Genomic DNA, 23024 nt, shown 5'->3' with positions numbered 1-23024 from the left:
TCAGTATATGTGTGTGTGTATAAAACGAGTACACCTTATATCATGTTTTTATATGCATTAATTTGGGGGAAGAATCTGTATCAGATGCTAATAATGATCATATATTTAGGATATAGGATCATGTGAAGACTATCATTTTCTATCTAATACATTTCTGTATTGTTTGACTGTTCATAAATGGAAAACCAGAAAAATGAGATATTTAAATTTTACAACCAGCTTGGGCCCCTTTTTGCAGTCTTCCAGTTCTTTGACTTACTGGATCCTTTCTCATCTCCCTTTTCAGAAGGGAGCTTTTATACATTTTAAAACTTCCAACACCGCAACACGTCTCTCCCCCTCCCCCCCTTAAACTTATGCAACAGTAATAAGCAGAGAAATAATAAAGTATTAATAATTCGTTTAAAAAAGGGATGGTATTATGTATGCATGCTTCATGAAAATAATGTGGCAGCCATCGCTGGGTGTCCACTACATGCCAGATGTTTGGGTCACAAGGGTGAATGGGACACGGCTCCTTGTTCTTCAGAGAGTTCACGGTGAAGTGAGGAGTGCGGTGGTCCCAGTGGAAGTGAGTATAAACCGGATGACAGCCGCTAGCTCACGGAGGGCAGCCTGGCGCCCACTGTGGGTACGCAGTGATCCTGGTCATGCAGTCCTTCAGGGAGGACCAAGCGCCTGGTCTGGCCAAGCACCGTCCTAGGACAAGGCAGGTAAGATCCTGCTCTTGTGGAGCTCCTGTGCAGCAGGAGAGAGAAACGGACATGTCTTGAAGATCACGATCGGTGTGGTGATGAAGAGTCGAGACCGTGCGTGTAGGCATTTGTCCCACATGAGTAAGGACGGGGAGGTGCAGTGAGGCTGTGCAGGGGAGAGGGTGGGGGTGAGCAGCAAGGGAGGCTGTGGAAGCAGCGGGGCTGGCATTCCGGGCAGAGGCTCCAGCTGGCGCGGAACGGGCGGCCAGCCTGCGGCGGGCTTTCCAGGGCTTCGCTGCGAATGCCGAGGTGAGGAGTGTGGGTTGTGTCTCTTGGTGGCTGGCCGGCCGGCGGGATTTTCACCTGGGAAGAGATGCGATTGGATTAGTGGTTCAGAAAGTTTCCTCTGACTCTGAGGCTGGATTGAAAGGGGAAAAGAGGGGTGCCTGGGTGGCTCAGTCGTTAAGCGTCTGCCTTCGGCTCAGGTCATGGTCCCAGGGTCCTGGGATCGAGCCCCGTGTCGGGCTCCCTGCTCCGCAGGAAGCCTGCTTCCCACTCCCCCTGCTTGTGTTCCCGCTCTTGCTATCTCTCTCTGTGAAATAAATAAATAAAATCTTTAAAAAAAAAAAAAAGAAAGGGGAAAAGAGACAGGAGTCTTAGGGTGTGATCTCGGGAAGAGATGGTCAGGCCGCGTCAGAGGGTGGAAGGAAGAAAGAAGTAGTAGAATGAGCAGGACAAAGGATTGTAAGCAACAGAGATCCTGTGTAGAGCAGGAGCTAGGAGAGATTGATGCAGTTGTGAAGTAATATTTTGTTAACTGGAGTCCATGTTTGTCTGATGCCATCTAAAGAGTCACCACTGACCTCCTAAGGCTGCAGCTGGGGTTTTGCCCAGCCCAGCTTCTCGCTGTCCTCTGGGATATTGCAGAGCATGAACCTCCCCAGGAACCAGATGGATCTTTTGCACAGAGGTCCTGGCTGGCAAAGCTGAGGTCTGACGGCTAGACCAGGCCTCTGCAATACACACTTTAGTCCTTTAGTGTCTGCTCCCCCCTGTCTGGGGGAGGGCATGAGATGCAGCTTCTTGTGTCCCGTCCTCCTTATCCCTTAGAGACTGCAGACAGGCCCTTTACTCTCTTCAGGTTTTCCTGAGAATCACTACAAGGAAACTGACACAGAAGCAAGGGTAACAAAGTAATAAAGGTAAAGTAACAAAGACAGCAAGGTAACCAATTAACCACAGTAACAATGTAGCAAACATCGGTCCGTCACAAGGTTCTACTCCTTCTACAAAGTCATTGTTCTGAGCCTTGGTCCCTGACTCCTGGTTAGGCTGCACCAGGCTTGCTCATCTGTCCCCGGGCTTGAAGGTGCCAAACCATCCTCTCCTCTGCAGGTGCTCCCTACCTCTTTCCCTGCCAAGGGCCCCCAGCCCAGTGCTAGGCCCGAAGGCGTGATTAAGGTACTCTGCGCTAAAGGTGGAGTGTCCGTTTCCAGATCCATTTGGGCAATCTGTGTCTTTTGAGGGACATTCTGTATAGTAACCCTAGATAGGGGTGGTCTTCTTGTTTCTTCATGGAATCACACTGGTCCTCCTTAAAAATCTCCCACCCGCCTGCCCACTCATCCATCCATCCATCCATCCATCCATCCACCATTCCCTCCTCCTTCCACCCATCTAATAATGTGAGCTCCTTGTTGGAGCAAACCCCTGTTCTTAGCTGTAAAAAAGTCAGGGGGCTCTCAGGTCTCCTACCGGTCTGACCATTCCGCCTCCGGATACTGGCTGGCCGTGCTTCCCCCTCTGAGGCCCGTTCACTTTTCTGCACCCACATAGCTTCAGTTAATGCCCGCGTGTGGATGACGCCTGAGCTCTGCCGCTTAACTTGCTGTGTGGCCTTAGGCAGGTTACCTGGACGCCATCTCACCATCCTCATTTGGTAAAACGGGAATAATAACATACTTACCTCGGAGGCTGCTTTGAAAGACGAACTGAAATAATGCACGTCAAGTACTTGGCACGTTGGCTAGAATTTATTACTTGCTAAAATGCTACCACTGCCGCCACTGCTGTTAGTATTACCGTGTCACCGCTGCTGTCTGTTCTGCCCTGGGGCACTGTGTCCATCATGTGGGAATCCTAGGGACAAAGTGAAACGAGAGACCAAGTTTTTCTCTGGGTGAGAATCAGTCAAATCCAGTGTGCTTGGGGTTGATGATGCAAGCATCAGAGGGGAGTTTTGAACTGACAGCAATTGAGGGATGGCAGCTGGGAAGCCTTCATGGGAGGGGGTGAGTCTTACGTAGAACTTGGACCCAAATTGACGAGAAGCATCAGCTTTGATGCAGACTGAATTGGAAAGGTCTTTGGCCTCTGTCCAGTCGAGAGAATTTTCATTTGGGGGCCAGATATTTCTCAGGGGTTGGGGGGGAAGGGTGTGGTTAATGCTGAGGGTCCTCAAACTTGTATGCACACCCAGGATTGTCTGCAGGCTCATTTAATGCAATGTATGTTGTCTAACATGATGCCCAAGTGTTTTTAGATGTGTTTGAGTTAGCTGTCTAAAATGCAGATTCACTTAAGAAACATTACTGGAGGGGTACCTGGGTGGCTCAGTTGGTGAAGTGTCTGCCTGTGGCTCACGGCATGATCCCAGGGTCCTGGGATCGAGTCCTGTGTCAGGCTCCCTGCTCAGTGGGGAACCTGCTTCTCCCTCTCCCTCTGCCTGCCTCTCTCTCTGCTTGTGCTCTCTCTCTCTCAAATAAATAAATAAAATCTTTAAAAAAAAAAAAACATTACTGGAAGTTGTGGTCCTCTGTTGGCCTTTAGATATTGGATACTAAAATTACTACTGCTACTAGATCGGTTGTCTGTAGAATGTTTTGATGTTAAAAAGGTTCCAAACTTGAAGAAGTCAGGATCTATAGATTTTGCCTGGTAAAACCAGAAAGTCGATACTGGCAGCATTCCAGCTCACGTATTATAGCTGGAGGCTTTTAGCTGCAAGTGACAGACAAACTCATATGGCTTTTGAATAAAGAGATCTTCTATCTCCCAAGATTAGAAGTCCAGAGGTCAGGTGATCCTAGGGTTGGTTAGCTCAGCAGCTCAGTGACCTAGTCAAGGACCTGGTTCTTCCCCATTTTTCACTGTTTACATGTCAGCTCCTCTCTTTCATGGTGAGCAAATGGCTGCCGCAGCTCCAGGCATCACATCATTACACTAATGCCCAGAAGTACTTGTTCCTAGACTCTCTTCTGTCTGTAAGGTTGGAACGTACATGTGGTAGCCAGCGGAAAACTCTGAAGTAATCGCCTCTGAGGGCTGTTCATCTGCCACTCTCTGGTCAAGAGAACAGATGCCTCCTGAACAGCTGGTCCCAGAAGCGGGAAGGTCTGGGGAGTGGAGTGATAGAAACTGTGCCCATATCTGTGTCCCCAGCAGCTTCGGCCTGGTCAGCCCCCAATGGTGCTCTGGGGAGAGACTGGCTGCTTTGCTGGCATTTTTAAACAAGAGCTCATCATGTGCTGGCGTAAGTACCCAAGGGAAAATGGAGAACCAGACAGGCATGGGCTCTTCCCACTTTCATTCATTCATTTATTCATTAATCCCAGTAGTACTTTCCCAGAGCAGCTATCACAAAATTCCACAGACTGGGTGGCTTAAACAACAGAAATTTATTTTCTCCTAGTTTTGGAGGCTGTGAGTCCAAGGTCAAACTGTTGGCAGGTTTGGTTTCTTCTGAGGTCTCTCTCCTTGGCTTGCAGATGGCCACCTTCTCTCTCTGTCCTCATGTGGTCTCTCTGTGTGTCCACATCTCCTCTTCTTATAAGGCCTCCAGTCATGCTGGGTTAAGGCCCGCCTTGCCAGTTCATTTACGTGAGTTCTCTCTTTAAAGACCCTGTCTGCAAACACCATCACATTCTGAAGGATAGGGCTTCAGTATGTGAATTTTGGGGGATACTGTTCAGCTGGTAACAACCCCAGTTATCCATTGAGTGCCAAAAGGTGCCAGGTACTGTCCTAGGCACCAGGGGCGTGGATGTGAGTAAAACAGACAAAAATCCTTGCCCGTATAGAGCTTACCTGGGGGTAGGGGTGTGGTTGTCCTCACTTACTATTTCTGGCTCCTGTTCAGGACCATCTAACATAATATGGTTTCAACACCTTCATCTCCTAGATTCCTTTAAATTCATGTCCTGGAGTCATTCCTTCATCAGAGACAAAGCCCAGGGTTGGAAGAAACACCTTGTGGTCTAGCGAACGGGCATGAGGGAGAGAAGACATCGTTTCCAGTTGGGAAGGGCTTTTTGAGGGATCAGAGAATGGAATTGAGCCCAGGGGCCAAGGAGGGTGAGAAGACGTGTCTTGGGTTCAGATGGTGGCTGGGAAAAGGGCTCAGGGATCATTGCTTTCAATCGGGCTCAGGGCACAGGTGCTCTGCTCCTGGGGAAGCTTGTTTCTGGAAGCAGGCCACCCGTACACTGGGGAGCCGCCATCCTGTGAGTGCAAGCAGGGCTCCCCGAGACAGGACCTGCCCTGCAGTATCTTCACTGGCAGAGGCTGGGGGCGAGGAGTCACCTCCCATGCACGATTTGGATTTTAGTTGCCAGCTAAAATTCAGGATGCCCTGTTAAATTTGAATATCAGTCAAACGGCCAGTACTTTTTTTTAGTATAAGTCTTTCTCATTATTTGAGTTTCCAAAAAGCAACGTTTGTGACCGAGTTATGATAAAAAATTTGTCGTGTACCTGAAATTCAAACTTAACTGGGCATCCTGAATTTTTATTTGCTGAATCTGGCAACCCCAGCTCTAGGAGTTCCCAGATTAACAGAGGTGGTGAGGTGTATGGGGACAGAAGGATAAGGATCATCCTCCATCATTTGTTGTTTTAAAAACTTGACAAAGGAATATTGTACTCACTTCCTAGTTCACCCTGCGGACCCTCCCTTCACAACCGAGACTGTCATTTGCCTTTTTTGCACTAAGAAACATCACAAAGAAGGCATAGCCTAGCGGCATAGCCTAGAGGACAGGCTCCGTGTCCTCTGGCTGTCCCCTTCCTGCCGAGGGCTGGAAGGGGGTGGGGGTGGGCTCAGCTCTGGTGAGAACTTGCGCTGATTCTTTCCATCTGCCTCCCTTCTCTGTTGTGTTGGAGCAGCAGGCCATGCTGAATCCCTGGACCCCCATCTAGCCTCGCTTTCTCTCTTAGAGGGGTGTCTCTGCCGTGCCGAGGGTGGCTAGAAATGCACAGGGTTTTCTCGTAGCCCTTGGACTACCCGTCTCCTCCTGACATCCCTTCCCCTTCGCTGAGGACCGTTTGTCCTTGCCGCTGCCGAACCATTGCATGTCAGACGGTGGTCAAGACGCGACCATTCGTGTTTTCCTCCTAGATTCCTTTTAGGTTTTTTTTCAAGGTCTTGTTCCTAGCAGTGCTTTTAAGTCGGGGGTCAGCAGGCTTTTTTCTGGAAAGGGCCGGAGAGTAAATATTTTGGACTTCACGGGCCCCGTAGTCTCTGCGCCACTGCTCAGCCCTGCGGTGGTAGCGTGCCGGTAGCCATAGATGGCAGACGCTATGCAAACCAACGGACACGTTCCAATAACATTTTTTCGTGGACACTGAGATGTGAGTGCTATGTCATTTGTTGTTGTTGTTATTATTATTTTTAAGTAGGCTCCACGCCCAGTGTGGTGCCCAATGTGGGGCTCGAACTCGCCACCAGGAGATCAAGACCTGAGCTGAGATCAAGAATCAGATGCTTCACCGGACTGAGCCACTCGGGCGCCCTGTCATTTATTATTATTTTGATTTTGATTTTTTAATTTTTTTTATTTTAACCATTTCAAAATGTAAAGACCGTTCTTAGCTCCTGGGTCATACAAAAAGAGATGGTGGGTCAAAATGGGCCTGTCAGCTCTCATTGGGCAACTCTGTTCCAAGTCAGCAGCAGAGTGCTCAGCTCCCTGCTTGGGAGTCGGGTGGCTTCTTGCCCTGAGGTCACAGCCTCTCTTGCTCCCGGGGACCGACTGGGTTGGGATCTGAAGCAGGATCTTTCAGCTCTCTCCAGTGCAGGCACAGACCCACATCCCATAGTTGGCTGTACTGAATGGTTTCTGAGTGAATTTGTAAATCTTCTTTAGAGAATGAGCCATTGCCAGTCAAGTCTGCCCATATGGTCAGTATTGTACTGAATGCCGTTTACAGTGATCATAGGCTACAATATCAGGAGTAATTTTGAGCTAATAAATAAGTAAGCAGCAGAACTGAATATGGGACAATTATAGGTCTCTGTGATCATGCTGCCTTCCATATCCAGCTATGTGTGTACCTTTGGTATTACGTTTCCAAATGGAAAGATCAGATTAGGTTTGAGTTTCTGTCACCAGATGGGGTCTAGCGGCACCTGCAACATGGGTCAGGAGGCAGGGCCTTTCATCCCTGGGTGTCCTGACTGATGGAGGTTTCGTGTTTTATGGATGTAAGATGTGCTGGGTGAGGTGGACAATGGAATTACACTTCCCGCAGAAATCACTCCTGGCCCGAGAATCAAGTTTGCACGTGTGCCCTGTAGCACTCATTCTTGCCGAATGCTGGGAGATGGGGTGGTTATTAGGTTATGTCAAAGTGGTGTTTGCCTTAATACACGATCCTCCAGCAGTAACCCAATAATGGGAGGTGGATGGGGGGAGGTGACCTGCATGTTTCTGAAAGTTGGAAGCATCTGGAAGTCAAGGAGGCTTTGTGTGGTATTATCAGTGAGCTGGGAGGGTTCTGTACCCCACCTCTCACCCCAAGTCCATGGCAGGCTTGAATCCACTAACATGGGGATGTCTTTCGAGGCAGTGAGCAGCATCTGGGCTCACATCGCCTGGCTCCTGTCTCACCACTGGTTTCCAGCTCTTTGCTTTTGGGCAAATTACTTAACCTTGCTGTTTCCAGAATTGTACGGTGTGGGTATTAATAGGAGTACCTGCCTCGTAGGGCTGTTGTAAGAGTAAAATGAGTTAATGTATGTAAAGTGTTTAGAACCATGCCTGGCTCATATGCATCTTTATTGAGATATAGGAGGAAGAAGTGGCTTTCTTTTCCCCTAACCTCATGCTTTGTGAGGTGGGGTAAGTACGGCTCTGGTAGTCATAGCTCAAAATAAGCTCACAACCATACCGTCTCCTCCCACTATCTCTCATACAGAGCTGCCTGAACATACCTGGGAAAGATAAATCCTTGTGCTTCATGGATGATGCTTGGCCCCGGCATGACCTAAGGCTGAGATGCTGCACCTGTCACCTGTTGGCTGTGGGGACAGATTCCTCACCTCTCAGGGTATGAAACAGAGATAAGCAGGCATCCCCCCCCGCCCCACAGGACTGTCTTGGGGCATCAAAGAAGAAGAAAGTGGAAGTGATTTAAGCTGTACAGTTCAGAGGGAAGGCATGGGTGATGTTACCCTCCTCTTCCTCACTGTCCTTGTGTAGCCCCTGACCTCCCCCCCCCCCCAAGCTCTTGTGGGTCAGGGGCTTTGGTGTCAGGTTTATAGAGTAATGTGGTTCTTCTGTAAAGATTTTGATGTTCTCCCACTTCCTTTTCAGGTAGCATTATCAACATAATTCACCTGTGGAGTTGTGTAAGAATAACATTTTGATTTTGTGTAGGGGTATTTTTGAATCCTGTTTCTTTTTTTTTTTCTCTAAATTACACTCTTATTTTATCCCCGTAGGGTTCTCAAGTAGAGTCCAAGGCCAGCCTATAGTCAGATGCTTTTCTACATTTGTTTTATTGCAATCCAGGCTTTTTTAAAACGGAGACATTTCATCAAATCCCATTATCCTCTGCACTAATGTTACCTTATTTAAGTATCTTCCTCTACCTGAATTTGGGTTGAGTAGTATGAATTTTACTTCCATAGGCTTTACACGTATCATTATGTTCAATTAAGGGCAGCTCTCTAACTTTTAAGAGTTTGAAAGCTTTGCCCTGGGGTGTTCTTGGGAGTCCGAGGATGTTCTTGGGGGTTCTGAACATCTTCTGAACAGCCACCTCTGAGTTGTGTGGTTGCTTTCTGAGATTTTCAGGGCTGGGGACAGCTACTTCCTGGCCTGGATCATCCCACGCTCCCTCCTCAGGGTCTCTCCAAGAGCAGCAACCTGTGTTTGCTGACTCTGAACAGAGTAAAATGAGAGCAGTCTGGGGAGTGACGAAGATGTCTGGGGGTCTTCAACTCTGTCTGGAGGAGGAGGAGGGGCTGCGTGGCACATTCTGAAGGATGTCCTTGTCCCCCAGTGGGATGTGAGGAGAGTGTCGGCAGATACCACTCACATTAACGAGGGTAAGACATTGCCCCACAAGCTCCCCGAGGGGGAGATGCCGCTGCTGAGGCAGCCTCAGGCCTTGCTGGGGGCAGGCTGTGGTAGCCTCCAGCCATGCTGCGTACCCGCCGAGCTCTCAGACCCTGGGGTACGCTGCTCATTCCAGATGGCTTCCCAGCACATCTCCTCTCCTCTCCCGCTTCCACTTTTTTTGGCTCAAAGGCCAGGCCAGGCACAAGGATTCTTTTGCGCTGAAAAGAACAAGCAGTGCTGAGATAAATCTTAGCAACCTTTTCAGAATTGGATCTGGGAGACGCTCTGGGTTGGAGGTAGGGTGGGGTATTGGTTTAAATTGCAAAGAGCTTGACCAGCTCCACCAGTCTTGAGCTAAGAGCTCTGAGACTCTGTGACTTGAAAATTATGCCTTGGGAAATAAACAGAGGATAGAGGCTCCCCAAAGAGGCAAGGGCATGCCGGGAGGGAGGAACGCGTGCCAGGTAGCATTGCCTACAGTGGAAATTCGAACCCTTCCGCTTCGCAAGCCCAGGGTGTTTTGGTGGATGGAACAGGCTGTGGTTTCCATAATCTGAAAACTCCTCAAGGCATCACTGAGTTTTTGCATTTCCAGAGCCTGTTGCTCCATGAGTGGTTACTGAAGCAGTTTGAATTATAGATTTCTCTTCTTTGACTTTCCGGAAAGGATCTTTGAAATCTCACTTCTTCATTTTGCAGGGGCCCAGACAGACTAAGTAGCCTTCCAGATCTCAGGCAGTGATTGGCTGAGGTGGAGCTCCAACCCCAGCTTCTCCTCCTAGTGAGGGGCATTTCTCATCATATCATGGTGCTCTCCTAATTAAATCCTAGGCAATGTCTATGGCCTGCTTAATTTCTAATTAGATGACTTTATGGATCAATTTGCATTTAATGTTAAATCTAATGTGGAAATCATTAAAAAGTTAGATCCCTGGGGAGAGGAATAGGTACTAACTCCATGCCTATTAAAAATGACAAGTCTCTGCCCTGTGTTAATATGTGAAGCTTTTTATGCGGAATGGGAAAACGTTAGTAGAGAATGCAGACCCTCCAGGTGGTCTTTGTGCTTGCGAATTGGGGAAACATGTCATGTTCAGATCAGATTTTACAGGGCCCCTGCTAGCTGTTCCAACAGGAATCCCTTTCTACACCTTTACCGTGTGCCCACCCTGGGTTAGGTCCATTCAGGGATTGTCCTGTTTAGTCCTCAGAACAGCTCCATGAGGGAAGCTTTTTACTACTCCCCTCTCTAGTGGGGGACGCTGAGGCTCGAGAGATGAAGGTCTTGAGGTCAGCAAATGGTAAAGGCAGGACTTGAATCCAGGCCAGCTTGATTTCAGAGTCAGCCTTTGAGTTGCCTGTGAGGTGGCCCCCCTGGGGGTGCTCAGCGATTCTACCCGACAGAATGCTGCAGGGCTCGGAGGGTGATGTCCGTCCGTCTGTCGGATTCTGAAGTGTCTGCAGCTGCTGGTGATTTGGGGGCGGTGTGGGTGCTGCCATTACTGCTTGAAGGCAGAGAGATGGGCCCCACGACGACCAGCTGGGACTCACTGTCTAAAGAGGCGCTTGCTAGCAAGGGCCACCCCCTGTGCACACCTTGGCTGAGGCCAGCCTGGCGCCTCCTCTGGAAGCACCTGCGATCTTTGTGTGGCTTTCCTTGGGACTGTGGCTCCTTGAAGGGACATTATTTTAGGCTTACATTTCTTTCATCCTCTGGTTTTCTGTGTTTGACTATCCTCTACTTAGACTGTAAAGAGTAAGGTTTTGAATCCCGTGTCTCTTCCTTACTGCCGGTGTCTTAGGGCAAACCATTTAGTCCTAGTTCCTTGTTACTAGTCTACTTGATGTAGTTGTGAGGTTTCCTTGAGGACTCGTGAGTGTGGAAGCACCGGGCCCAGGGCACGGTGTGCACTCGGTTGAGAAGCTGCCTGTTTCCTGCTCCTCGTAGGAACGGCATCCATTTATGATCGAGACGACTGGATCCGGGAGCATTCACTTTTTTTGTCTGCCTGCTGGTGCCTGCTGTTCATTTCCTCAACTACTGTCTACAAGTGCACAGGACCCCAGGCCCGATTCGAGTGGCTGGGGCCACCGTGACACTGCGCAGAACGAGAGGGAGGATCTGCGCCCACCCCCAGTGTCACGGAGCTTACACAGCGTGGGCAAACAGATACTAAATACAGTGGGATGCAGACACTACATACTACCTGCTTATTCATTCATTCACTCATTTTTTTCAGCAAGTATGTTGAGCACTTAACTGTGTTTCCAGCATTATGCTAAACACAGGGCATGTGAAATCAGATACTATCTGGTTGCTCAGGAATTGTTTTGCCAGAAAAAAATGTGTCTGAGAAACACAGGTCACTCTCTTGTGTTCTATCTAACACTTTAACTTTGAGGTTAAGTGCTCTTTGAGCAAGTATAGGCTTCTAAATGTTTTTTTCCCCCACATCCGGCAGATTTTCTTTTTCGTCTTAGGGGGAGATGGACATTTGAGTTTGGGTGTTTGGACTTGGCAGGTGTTTGCATGATTCTTAGACTAATGTTCTCAATTATCCCCATGCCTAAAGAATTGCCTGGGCGGCTCGTGAAATTCACATTCAGGTACTTCAGTCCCAGGTACTCTCTGATTCGCTAGGTTTGGGTTGGGGCTTTAACCTGCAGTGCAGGTGTGTTGGAGGCAGATGAGCTATGAACCAGATGCAGGTGCTCAGATTCACATAGATCTGAAAGTAAGTGTTCATCTCTTTGTTTTATTGAAGAGGAGACTGTTTCCCAGAGAAGGAAGGTACCTTGGAATTAGAGACCACAGCAGTAGACAAGATGGGCCAGGGCTTTCGAGCAAAGTAGTCTGGAGGCTCATCCTCTGTCTGTCATCTGGTAGTGTCAGACAGCCTTGGATCAGTCGTGTGGCTTCTCTGAGCATCCCTTTCCCGGTCAGCCTGCCTTGCTGGCTAAGCGATGTGATTGGAGGGCCCCAGGCAGAGCACAGGATGGAGACTCTGTATTGTCCCATGCCCAAAACTAGCATATTGGTTTCCCAGATTCCTCATTCATCCTTTTGAGTCTGAGTTGAGCTGCATATACACCCTGTGAATTCTCTTTATTTCACAAAATAAAATGCTGTAACCACAATAAAGGAAATGAAACAAAAGAAAAAAGTTCACCCATAAGCTCACCATCCTAACACAACTGTTTTCATTTTTCTTTTAGCCCTTGTCTGAATGCAGGCATACTTCTATAGAGCTGTAATCATATGTAGACCCAATTTTGTATTCTGCTCTTTTCAGTAAACCTTAAGCAAATGTTTTCCAAATGGTTACAGAGTCTTCAAGATGATTTTTAATGGTCTTAAAATGTATCATCTCACAGACTGAATTTATTTAACCATTCATCTATTACTGGACATTTAGATTTTTTCCCCTATGGTTATGTGCTATTATAAATAATACTTGGAGATACGGCTTCATCCTTATTGTAGATTATTTCCTTAGGGTGAATTCCCAAGAGCAAGATTTCTGGGTTAAAGGGCACATGTTTTTGGCTCTCGTAGGCTGTTGCTACATTGCTGTCCAGGAGGGCTGTACCAGTTCACAGAGCAGTGCCACAAGGTACCAGTTTTTCAGCAACTTGGCCTGCAGTATCTACTATCATTTTCACAAAGGTCTGGCTTTAGTGGTGCTTCATTGTTTCATTGGAATTTCTTCAGTTATAGTAAAGTTGAGTATAGCTTTATTACTATTTTTTAAGATTTTGTTTAATTTGTTTTGTTATAGGCCAGGCCTCGCTGTTTGAGGTCAGATTTTCTTAGAATTTTTCAGATTCTTGAATTTTACAGTTAAAAAAACCAAACCAAACGAACACAAAGCAAACCCAGAGCCTATCTGTGTAACAAATACTTCGGACATATTTTACGGTTGGATTAGCTGTTCATGATCGAACTTCCTTGCAGGTCACCAGTTAATGGGGTGATATTTGGAGAGTAGAGGGGCTTTTCCTCTTCTCAGAGTGTGCTTTGTTCTTTCCCTCCAGCACCCCCCCCCCTCCCCATTTCCTGTTCCCCTCCTCCCCTGGAAGCACTGGTTTTGTCTCTTTGGAGATAAAACATGAAAGGATCAGCTTTTCAGCCATACCCCTTCAGCATATAAAATGTAGGTTGCCTAAATTATGTAGTACTGAGCCCTTGTAAAGAAAATCACAGCATTGTAACAAATTGCCTTTAACTGCTCTGCAAAAGCCAATGTCTCAGGATTGAAGAAAGGTGTGTTTGAGGGTGTAATCTTAGCTTGTGGTGAAGGGGAGTCCAACTTGTTTTTCAAGTTGGTCTTGAATAACTTTGTTCTTTCTGGAATGCTCACCATCCTCAGCATGACAGAGTTTGCTTGATGACAAACTCCTTCACTCTGGGCACATACCACGGCCACCAAACTGGTTTGTTTATTTGCCTGGGGTAAATGACTGCACCGCCCTCCCTTTGCAACAGCACCTGGGATTTGATGGGAGAGTCTTGTCCCCCAGGCACCCACCCTTACAGTGGCCTCTGAGGTCACCCCCACCTGCCAGGACTACGGTAGGACTAAAGGGCAAGACTCTTGCTCTCTTATGCTAGACACACGGTTTGTCAGGGTCGGGGCTCTCTCCTGGGGTGATGCTGCCCCAAATGGGCGGCAGCGTGTTCTTGGTGCAGGACCCGAGTATATGTTCATCAGAGAATGGTTGCAGCTCTATTTCAGTTTAATTTGTTAATGAAACAAGACGGAGCGCATTTTCCCCTCCCGCACACCTCTTGGGCTGTTTGAGATGAGGCACAATTAATTTATTTGTACTGTCTGTGGAGGCGTATGCCAGCTAATGTGCAAGGGCTTTTATCTTTCTGTTTGTAATGAAGAGGGGCAGGCTGCTGGCAAATTGACAAGGATTACTGATGACTCATTCTCGGGCTGCAGAGTGCTTTCTTCTGAAATAATAAAATGCATACACGCACACATATGTGTGCGCGCACGTACATGCGGGCCTAGTTCCTGTTTGAAATAGGCATAACCGGTTCGGGAAAGTTCAGGGGCCTCCAAAACACTGCAGGAGAATGAGAGAAGAGGTGGACGAAGCCATTCCTCTGGCTCCCTGGCTTGGCCTGACTGAGGGCAGGACCCCTCGCTCAGTGGAGACCCTGCCCTTTTGAGATAGAAAGGTCCTATGTCATGCTCCAGTAGGCAGTCCTGCTCCTCGGGGAAGCCAGCCCTTCTGGGCTGCTTCCTGCCCGACATCCCCAGGCATCCATCCCCCTTGGGGACTTGGCTTTGTGAAGCTGTGGATGTGGGCCTGTTTGATGTTAGCCTGCGAGTTCTCTCTGGTCTTGGCGCGAATCCCCAGGCCTAGGCCCTGGCTGTGACTGTTAATTGTGGGTGACTCTGTCACTTGACTTTGACATGCTTCAGAAGAAATAGTTTACATAGGAGCTAACATCTGTTTGGCCCTGTAGAGTATATAAGGCGTTCTGGTGTTACAACAGCTCTGAGCTGGTTATATTGTTATCCCCATTTTATGGATGTGGAGATCCAGGTGCATAGAGGTTAAATAACATGATGATCAAGCAGCTAGCTGGCAGAAAGGTAGTGGTGATGAAAACCAGGACTTTAGAGTCGAAAACCTGACCTTGTGATCTTTTTATGACATTGATTCATTAAGGACAAAATTGAACATGTTCTTTGTAAGAAATAGATAACCGATCGGCCAGGGAAGGTGTTTAAGGATTATATGAGAGAGGGCGCCTGGGTGGCTCAGTTGGTTAAGCGACTGCCTTCGGCTCAGGTCGTGATCCTGGAGTCCCAGGGTCGAGTCCCGCATCGGGCTCCCTGCTCAGCAGGGAGTCTGCTTCTCCCTCTGACCCTCCTCCCTCTCATGCTCTCTGTCTCTCATTCTCTCTCTCTCAGATGAATAAATAAAATCTTTAAAAAAAAAAAAAAAAGGATTATATGAGAGAATATGTGTATGTCTCTACTTCTGTGGAATAGCTCCCAGGATACTTTCAGAAGACTGGAAAGCAACTTACATTGCCCCATTTTGCAGAGCAAGAAACTCTACAGTGTACCTAAGAAGTGTTCCCTCCGGTGTCAGATGGCTGGCCCGAGCTGGTTGTGCCGTGGAGGGCTAAACAGAATGGCTAGGGCCACCACACAAATCATGGTTGACTTGCAGAGCTGGAAGGAAGCATGGGGCTTCTACTTCAAGGAAGCTGTGGCCTGGAGAGAGAGAGGTTCTGTTAGGAGGAATTCCATTCATTTATCCGACCATCCATCCATGCATCTGGCAAATGTTTGTCGAGCCTGTGCTGGGCCGGAAGATAAGGCATGGGCTGTGAGTGAGGCCGACACAGTCCTGTCTTCAAGGAACAGACAGTGGTGGAGAACATGGCCGAGCAGGCCCTCCAGTATGGCCGCTAGGGCTACGGCGTGTGAAGCCAGGGTGCCCGGCACGGAGGAGAGGTGCACAGGACTGTTGAGGGCATAGGCAGGGAAGGCTTCCTTGACGGAGCAGTACTTCCGGTGAGACTTGAAGGGTAGACGAGATCGGGCGCGTTCAGGGTGGTATGGCCGTAGACGAGACTTGAAGGGTAGAACTGACTGTCCTTGAACACCGAACACTGGGCCTCCCCATTCTCAGACCCAACAGCAGTCCGTGCCAGTAACAAGGCTCTGTGTGCTTGGAGACAGCAGGCCTGTGTAGGAAATGTGCACTTGAGGCCCTCATGGGGCAGCATGGTCGCCACCCGCCCCCGGTGCCGTTCAGCACTCGGCAGGTGGCATCTGAATGGAGGTGGCCCCCGAAGCATATACACTGACCGCTGGTCTTCAAAGACTTAGTTTGGAAGGAGAATGTAAAGTCTCATTAATGGTTTTTTAAATATTGATTACGGGTTGAAATCACATTTAGATATGTTGGGTTAATAAAAGAAGTTACTGATATTAATTTCACCAGTTCCTTTTTACCTTTTTTAATGAGTGACTCGAAAACGTACCTCGACATGTGGCTTGAGCTCCCTCTCTGTTGGGCAGCGATGCTAGCTGCGAAGAGAGGCCTGGGAGGGGAGGTGGGTTGCTGCTGAGAACACAGACTGGGGGGGAAGCGGTGAGATTCAGGTCCCAGGGCATAACCGGGGGCAGTCCTTAACCTTTCTGTACCTCCCTGCCCTTCTTTCTCACGTGGCCCTGACAGCTGGGGAGACAATGGAGTCAGAATGCCCGTGAAAAGCCCATCTCGTTATGAACTGGGGCTCTCCTTGTGAAGAAACAGGTTAGGATGGAGTCGGTATATATGCCATACAGTATACTGATAGTTTAAAAGATTAAAAACATTTGGCCGATGGCAGAATAAGAGGCTGGTGTGTGGGAAATGCATTCCGTACACAATGAATTACAGACTGGGGGTGGATCTGTGTGAGATGTCGTGGATAAGAAAATTCCATTTCTGTTGCCCTTGGCTTGCTCGGCCCCAGGAATTCCCTCACTCCTCACACTGGAGTTTCCATCCAGGCTTTCATAGTCCTTGTTTCTTGTTTTGTTCCTCTCGAAAGGCCATTAAGGGCTCTCCCATTTCTTTCTTTTTTATCTTCTGGTATTTAGTACAGATTCTGCCCCTCCCCCACCCCCATCCAAAAGTAGAGGGTTTCTGTGAATTTTTTTGTAAGCAGAAATGGCGTTAAGCAGAGTATTCCCCGATTTCCGAAAGTTCATGTTTTGCTACTTTGGTTTTAGGAAAGACATACCAATATCTGTTTTCTCCTACCAAGCAAAAGAAATCCGAAGAGGATTTTCACTTTTACGAGAAAAACCGTTACTGTGCTCAGTAGATCTTTCATAAGAGCAAAGTGGCATAACTTGAACTTTGGGAAGGTAGGGGATACCTGTATTGTAATCTTAAAACTCAGCACTCATTAAATGCTTGTTGAACGCATTGACCTTCTATCACTATTTATGGAAACCTGGATGTGTCGTGTATCTGCTGGGCTCCAGAGATGCTGTGTTGAGCAGAGCACAGCCCCTGCCCTCAAAATGCTCACCGTTGGGAAGGAAACAGTTACCTGGCCAAGGGAGGGGACTGTGGGAGACGCGGTAAGCATTCCTAACTGCTAAATCCTGTGACTCAAAGGATGACTTGAGAGATAGCAAAGGTGGGAGCTCAGAGTCAGCTGTTAAGAGACAGCACACCTTCTTAGGATGCCCCTTTGGGCAGGGAAATCAAGGAGCTGAGTTTGCCTGGGATCCTACCAGCCTCTGCAGTTTCCAGCACTGTGACAGTGTTCGAGATTAATCTTGCACCCGTATATACATTAGTGATGCTTTTCGTTGTCCATTTACAGACCCCCAAAGATGGTGTAGAGCATGTGGCGTGAACAACCGTCCTCCATCAGGAGTGACCCGGGCTAATTGCAAGGCTCTCCGAGGACCAGTGGGGCAGAGGCAGTTTGGCAGGGCCAAGCAGGGGGGATTTGAGGGGCATGAAGTAGCTCTGACCTGGCATAGGGGTGGCAGGCAGGCAGACGGTCATTTCAGCGGGAGATAGCATCTGATACTCATCCCTTTGGGCTAGTCTTGTAATAGCCGCACATAAATAAGCTGCCTCCAGTGTGTTCCCAGAATATCTCTGCAAAATGTCTTTGAGGGGATGTTTGACTTGCAAGCATGTGGCTGATAAAATAAATACATTTTAAAAATGTAAACCTCTCTGTGAGTCTCCCCTCTCCTCTGGGAAAAACAAGGCCCTTCTTTAACCTCTTTTCTTCCCTAAGTGTAGAATTCCTGCCATGCTTTATAAGAAGAAGTACTTTTGGAATGTAGCACCTGCAGACATAAAACAGGGGCTCTGCCCAGACCATTGGGCCGTGGCTGTTGTGTGGGTGGCTTCTCGGTGGTTCGTGAAGAGATACCAGCCCTGACACCTGCAAAGCATTTGAGGCGCTGGGCCAGGCTTGGAGGAGCTGGGACTCTGAGGGACTTGAGTAGTTGTTAGCTGAATTCTGTGGGCAGGCAGCTGTAATGGAAAATTCTCTCTGATACCAGAGCAGCCTTACCGTTCAGTTACACCTGGTCAGAGCAGAACTTGGCACCTAGACAGGCTTCTGGCATGATGTAGCAATTTCATATATAGTTGTTGAACAAGTGTGTGACTGGGTAAATGAGTAAATAAATGAGTGAGGTCCTTTTCTGGGCCTTGGAGCTCTTGTGGGATGAGCCTGACCCAGGTCTTCCCCTGGCTTCTTGATGGCTGCATGCTTGTTAGCATGTGAATCACCTGGGGATCTTGTTAAAAATGCAGCTTTTGATTGAGTGGGTCTGGGACAGGGCCCTGAGAACCTGCCTGTCTACCACGTTCTGAGATGGCGCCAGTGGTGCTGGTCCACGGGCTACACTGTAAGTAGCAGGGCTCAGTGAGAGTTCCGTCAAATCACCAGTACGTCTTTCATGAGTTCCCAGCAGCACCAGGGATCGTGGATGAGGGCAGAGGCCCTGATCCTCCTCTTAAAAAACCTGTAGTCATAGTGAAAAATCAAGACTCATCCTCAGATGCTGGAGAAAAAGCAATTCATTATTATACTCCGTGGGATGAGAAGTGGTCAGGGGAAGCGGAAGGACCAGAGGGCCTTGCCGTGCAGATGCTGCTTGGGCCACAGTGCAGTAGGATCATAGGGTCTTGGCATCAGAGTTGTGTCTGCTTCCGGTGGAGTGGGATGCCTATAGCTGGCCCTGTCAGTTGGCCATCCAGCTTGAGCTTGACAGAACGTGTCATCTTTCCTTTGTATAGATAACACTTTATTGTTTACAAAGCAATCCCACAGGCTTTTTCTTGAAATGTCGGCAGAACCTCTTGAAATCGTATACATTTTACTGCCATTTGGCAGATGCGGAAACTGAGGCTTCTAGAGTTTAAGTGACTCGTTCGAGGCCCTATTCTTCTTTCCAGTGGTACCGCTGGGATCCGAACACTTTGATTCCCAGTTGAACATCCTTTTAACTGTACTCCACTTGGCCCTGACTTGGTGAGAGAGCAGAGAGGTAGATCCTACAATCTTGCTTGAGCATTTGAACCTATAGGAGAGAAATAGACGCATTGTGCATTTTGGAGCACCGATGGCTCAAGCATCCATCAAGGAATTGGAGTATATAGATTAGAGGGAACCTTGAGGTCATTTAGGAGGAATGAGCCCTGCACTCATGGAGGCTTCCCCTATAGTGCATTCCCAAAGAGCCTTAATGCCTCCTAGAGGCACATTTCTTTTGATGGGGAGCTCACTCTACAACAAAGGGCCATTTATTCCTCTAACGTTGAGCTCAGACAGGATCTCCTCAATCCTTACCCCCTCTCGTGCTGGAGCCAGAGAGGAAGAGCCTAATTGCTCTTTTCATATGCTAGCCCATTTAGATTTTCTTTTTTCATATCACATTTTTCAATATATGTTTATTATGGAACAGAAAATACGGAGAAGCAAAATACAGAGAAGCAAAAGGAAAATTTAAACGTGTTGATAATCTCACCACTCTTCGTGTTGTTGCCTTCACACTACATGGTCTTCCAGACAGGTGCTAACGCAGTTTTTGATGTGTGTATATGTTGTTGTTTTTACAGAACGAATAATATTTTGTGCATAATAATTTATAATTTTCTTTGTCTTGTAAAGAGAATTTTATTACCATCTTTCCTACCAATAAATATTTGACATTGCAGTTGGGAACATGTCGTAATGAGATATGTAATTTATTCCCTCTGGAAACGGGATGGTCAAGCCCAAGACTAGTTTGAAGGTGCCTCTTGTGGCCCCCTAAGGTATTCATTCCCCAGCCTCCTCATCTTCACCCCACTTGGGATGTGGCTTCACACTCCTGACTGATCTCTGGAATGTGCTCACTTGTGACCATTCATCCCTCTACAGTCTCTGGGGTCCAGATTTGAAATCTCTATTTTCTTACTCTGAATGCAGCATTTCTAATCAGGGCAGCCTGATACTGCATTAGCTTTTATAGCAGCCCTCATCACACTGAGTCATTGAGCTTGTGGGCAACCCAATCCCTTAAGACTTTCTCATGTGATTTTCTCTACCCTATACTTGTGAGTTGGGGTTTTTTTTTTTTTGGACCTAAGTGCATGACTTGACATTTATCCTTATTAAATTTCCACCTCGTTAAAGTCAGCCGGTCATTATATCCTTTAAGATAGTATCAGGAGCAGACTCTTTCATTCTTCATAGTCACTGTCCCTTCCACCTCCCAGTCACTGGCAAATTCCAGTGTCAAATGATTCAGCAAATCCCAGCAATCCTTTACATCTCCATCTTCCTTACTAGATTGCAAGTTCCTTGGGGCTGAGACCATTATCCTGTTATTTCTCTTAAAAAACCCAGTTCCTACTTGCATGTTATTATATGTGACCTAGCAGATACCCAGAAAATGTTGCCATGTGAATAATTGTTTTGATTTAACTCCGGGGAGGGATGGGGCATGGTTTTGGTATCACAGTGATGAGTACAGAGAAGTCTCAGGCTGTGTCCCCGGGCGAGGTTGAAGAGACAAAAACTAAGAAGCAGGTGCAAGGAAGATAAGTTCAGACACTCTGCTGAGGTTGCTTGGGGGTTGGCTATTTGGGCTTGAGCTAATTATTGAGATGGATCTTGATGTCTTCCAGAAAGGCTGGCAATGGAGGGATTCCTTGGGGCACCATGGGCGTGAATGCCTGAGACAGTGAAAACTTGAGTTGGGATCCAAGGGATGGCAGGGGCGATGGTGTTTGGTGGGAGAGCTGAGGACAGAAAACCACCTTACCTAGCCTTTGAGAATTGTGCTGAACAGTGATGATATAGAGGGTTCTTATCTGACTCCGTTCTGTGAGCTGTAGAACCAAAGATGCCCTCTCTTTTTCTTTTTATATTGTCAGAGTTTAAGGCTCACAAAGTCAAGACCTGCATGATTGATTGATTACCCTTCGATCAGAGGCTGAACTGAAACCAGAACCCGGGAGCTCACATTCGTCTCCTGCAGCCAGTACTCTTGAAGCCAGATCTGCAGTGTGAGACAGCGTGATAGCTCCTGCATTTACCTGCTCTGGGGCCTTCCTCGGGCCCATCAGTGTTTCTGAGTCGCAGCTCCCCCACCTGTGAGAGGGGAGTGATACCACCCCACTTGCCTTCTTGGATTGTTGTGAAATACACACGAAGTACGAGAAGTAATCTCTGAGCCCAGGGCTTGGGACACAGCTGCTTCTAGGTAAAGGCCCATGGAATTGGATGACCGTCAACTTCGCAGCATCTCTTAACCTCAAGAGAGTTAAGGGGCAGGAGCCTGACTGTTCCAGCTCCCCTGGTGTGGCTGTGGTCTTTTCTAGGACTGAAGGCAGCTCTGAGGCTCTTGCCTCCCACCCCTCAAGAGGTTTAGGGATCCAGGTTAGGACAAAGGCTCTTGTTTACTAAAAGGAAAGCTTTCTTCCGGGAAGAGAGAGAAGAGGGGTTCTTTAGGGGCTGGGTCCAGCCACAGGGAGGTTGAGCCCCTCCAGCATTGCCCCTCTGGTTGTCTTGGAAACTTAAGGGCCTCTTCACTGGTTCATTGGTTGCAACCTTAGTTATTTGTGCAAGATGAGCTTGCAGGTGTTTGAGGCGGACACACAATTTACCTGTCCTGCCTCGCTCGGCATACAAGCAGGATCTCTCACAGTTCCCTCAACCCTGAGAAGCCTGGTTTATATTTATACACAGATGCATACCTACTTAAATAACGCATGCACGTGTGTGAATGTACACACAGACACAGCCAAACGTGCATTCACAACTGGCTATATAGAAATACGCCAACACACACCTACGATATTTTAAAATAGGAAAAGAGCTGAGATACTTAAGCTTGGTTTAGCCTTTCTTCTATGTTGATCAAGTGTTAATGTGCTGCAGGCACTTTAATTCAGTTAAGGACATGCAAATGAGGAGATGCGGGGGAGAGCAATAACCCCTGCTAATTGTCAAGAATTGTCTGGAGAAGGAGTCTAGCCAGCAGAAGACAGAAGTCGAGGTGCTTCAGGTGTCTGGCTTGGGAGTCCTTTCCCCCTTTTCCACTGTAGAACCACTCAGGGTTTTCATTCCAAAGGATGGTAGCCTCTTCCTTCTGCACCCCTTGCCCCGCGTCGGTTTTGATTCGTTCACTCTGAGTCTTGTCTGAGTCAGTACTGGAGAAGGGCCTTTCTACAGGAAGGATTACAAAAGGGAGAGGAAGAAGTAGGAAAAAAGATCTTATCCTACTGTGGTGGTTCTGTCCTGCCTGGTCCTTGTCCCAGACTAGGATCTGTCCTTCCTGGTCTTTGCCATATCAGGCATTTCCATGTATGTTATCTCATGAGCACTGAGGGAGGGAGTACATGCGGATGCTGAGGTGTGGCGGCATTGAACGCGCAGCCCGGTGCCCGGCTGCAGAGCCGTGGGTGGGTGTGCATTCAAAGCCAGGCTTCCATATGAGAGCCCGGCTCCCTGCCACACTGCAGCTCTCTGGGCAGGCCTCTGCCTGCCCTCCCTGCCTCCTAACCTACTTGATATCTTTCGGGCACCTGCTGTGTACCATGCAGTATTCTGGATTCGGGGGTTGCAGCTGACATCCGCCTCTCACTGGACTGTGAGGTCTTTGAGGCAGGAGCATGGTGCTTACCCATTTTCGCCTCTCCAGCACGGAACCTGGCCTGAAGTTGAAGGCTGATTGAATAAATGCTTGCATGTGTTTCCTGACACCCAACTAAGTTATGAGCAGTCCGTACCTACCCCTTGGGGGGCTCAGTCAGCCCGACCGAAGTTTGCCACGCTTTATCTAGACACCTAGAGAAGTCAGTGAGGCCGTCCTTCAGGTGCTTCGTCAGTGTGTGTGAATTGCGAACAGGAATCTCCTTTAAAATGTTAAGATGATTGTGATACTGGTTTACTCTGGCAAATAGTTTGCCTCTTAGATGTCTCTCTCTGAATCAC

At 48.0% G+C, this 23024-nt stretch overlaps 1 protein-coding gene across 9 annotated transcripts in view; it reads left to right on the top strand.

Annotated features, from left to right (window-relative positions):
* Positions 1–23024, top strand: part of TEAD1 (TEA domain transcription factor 1) — a 259319-nt gene that overhangs the window by 37549 nt on the left and 198746 nt on the right. Inside the window, exon 1 of one of the 9 annotated variants that reach the window (XM_032427317.1) lies at positions 20906–21291. The exons of the other annotated variants lie outside the window; for them this stretch is intronic. The gene's annotated coding sequence lies outside the window, so the exon portion shown is untranslated. Of the gene's footprint in view, positions 1–20905; positions 21292–23024 lie in introns of those variants that run through there. 9 annotated transcript variants of the gene reach the window in all.

The sequence above is a fragment of the Phoca vitulina genome, unplaced genomic scaffold, assembly GCF_004348235.1.
Source record: "Phoca vitulina isolate PV1807 unplaced genomic scaffold, GSC_HSeal_1.0 scaffold36, whole genome shotgun sequence".
NCBI classification, from domain to species: domain Eukaryota; kingdom Metazoa; phylum Chordata; class Mammalia; order Carnivora; family Phocidae; genus Phoca; species Phoca vitulina.
This window is presented reverse-complemented; position numbering and strand designations above follow the sequence as displayed.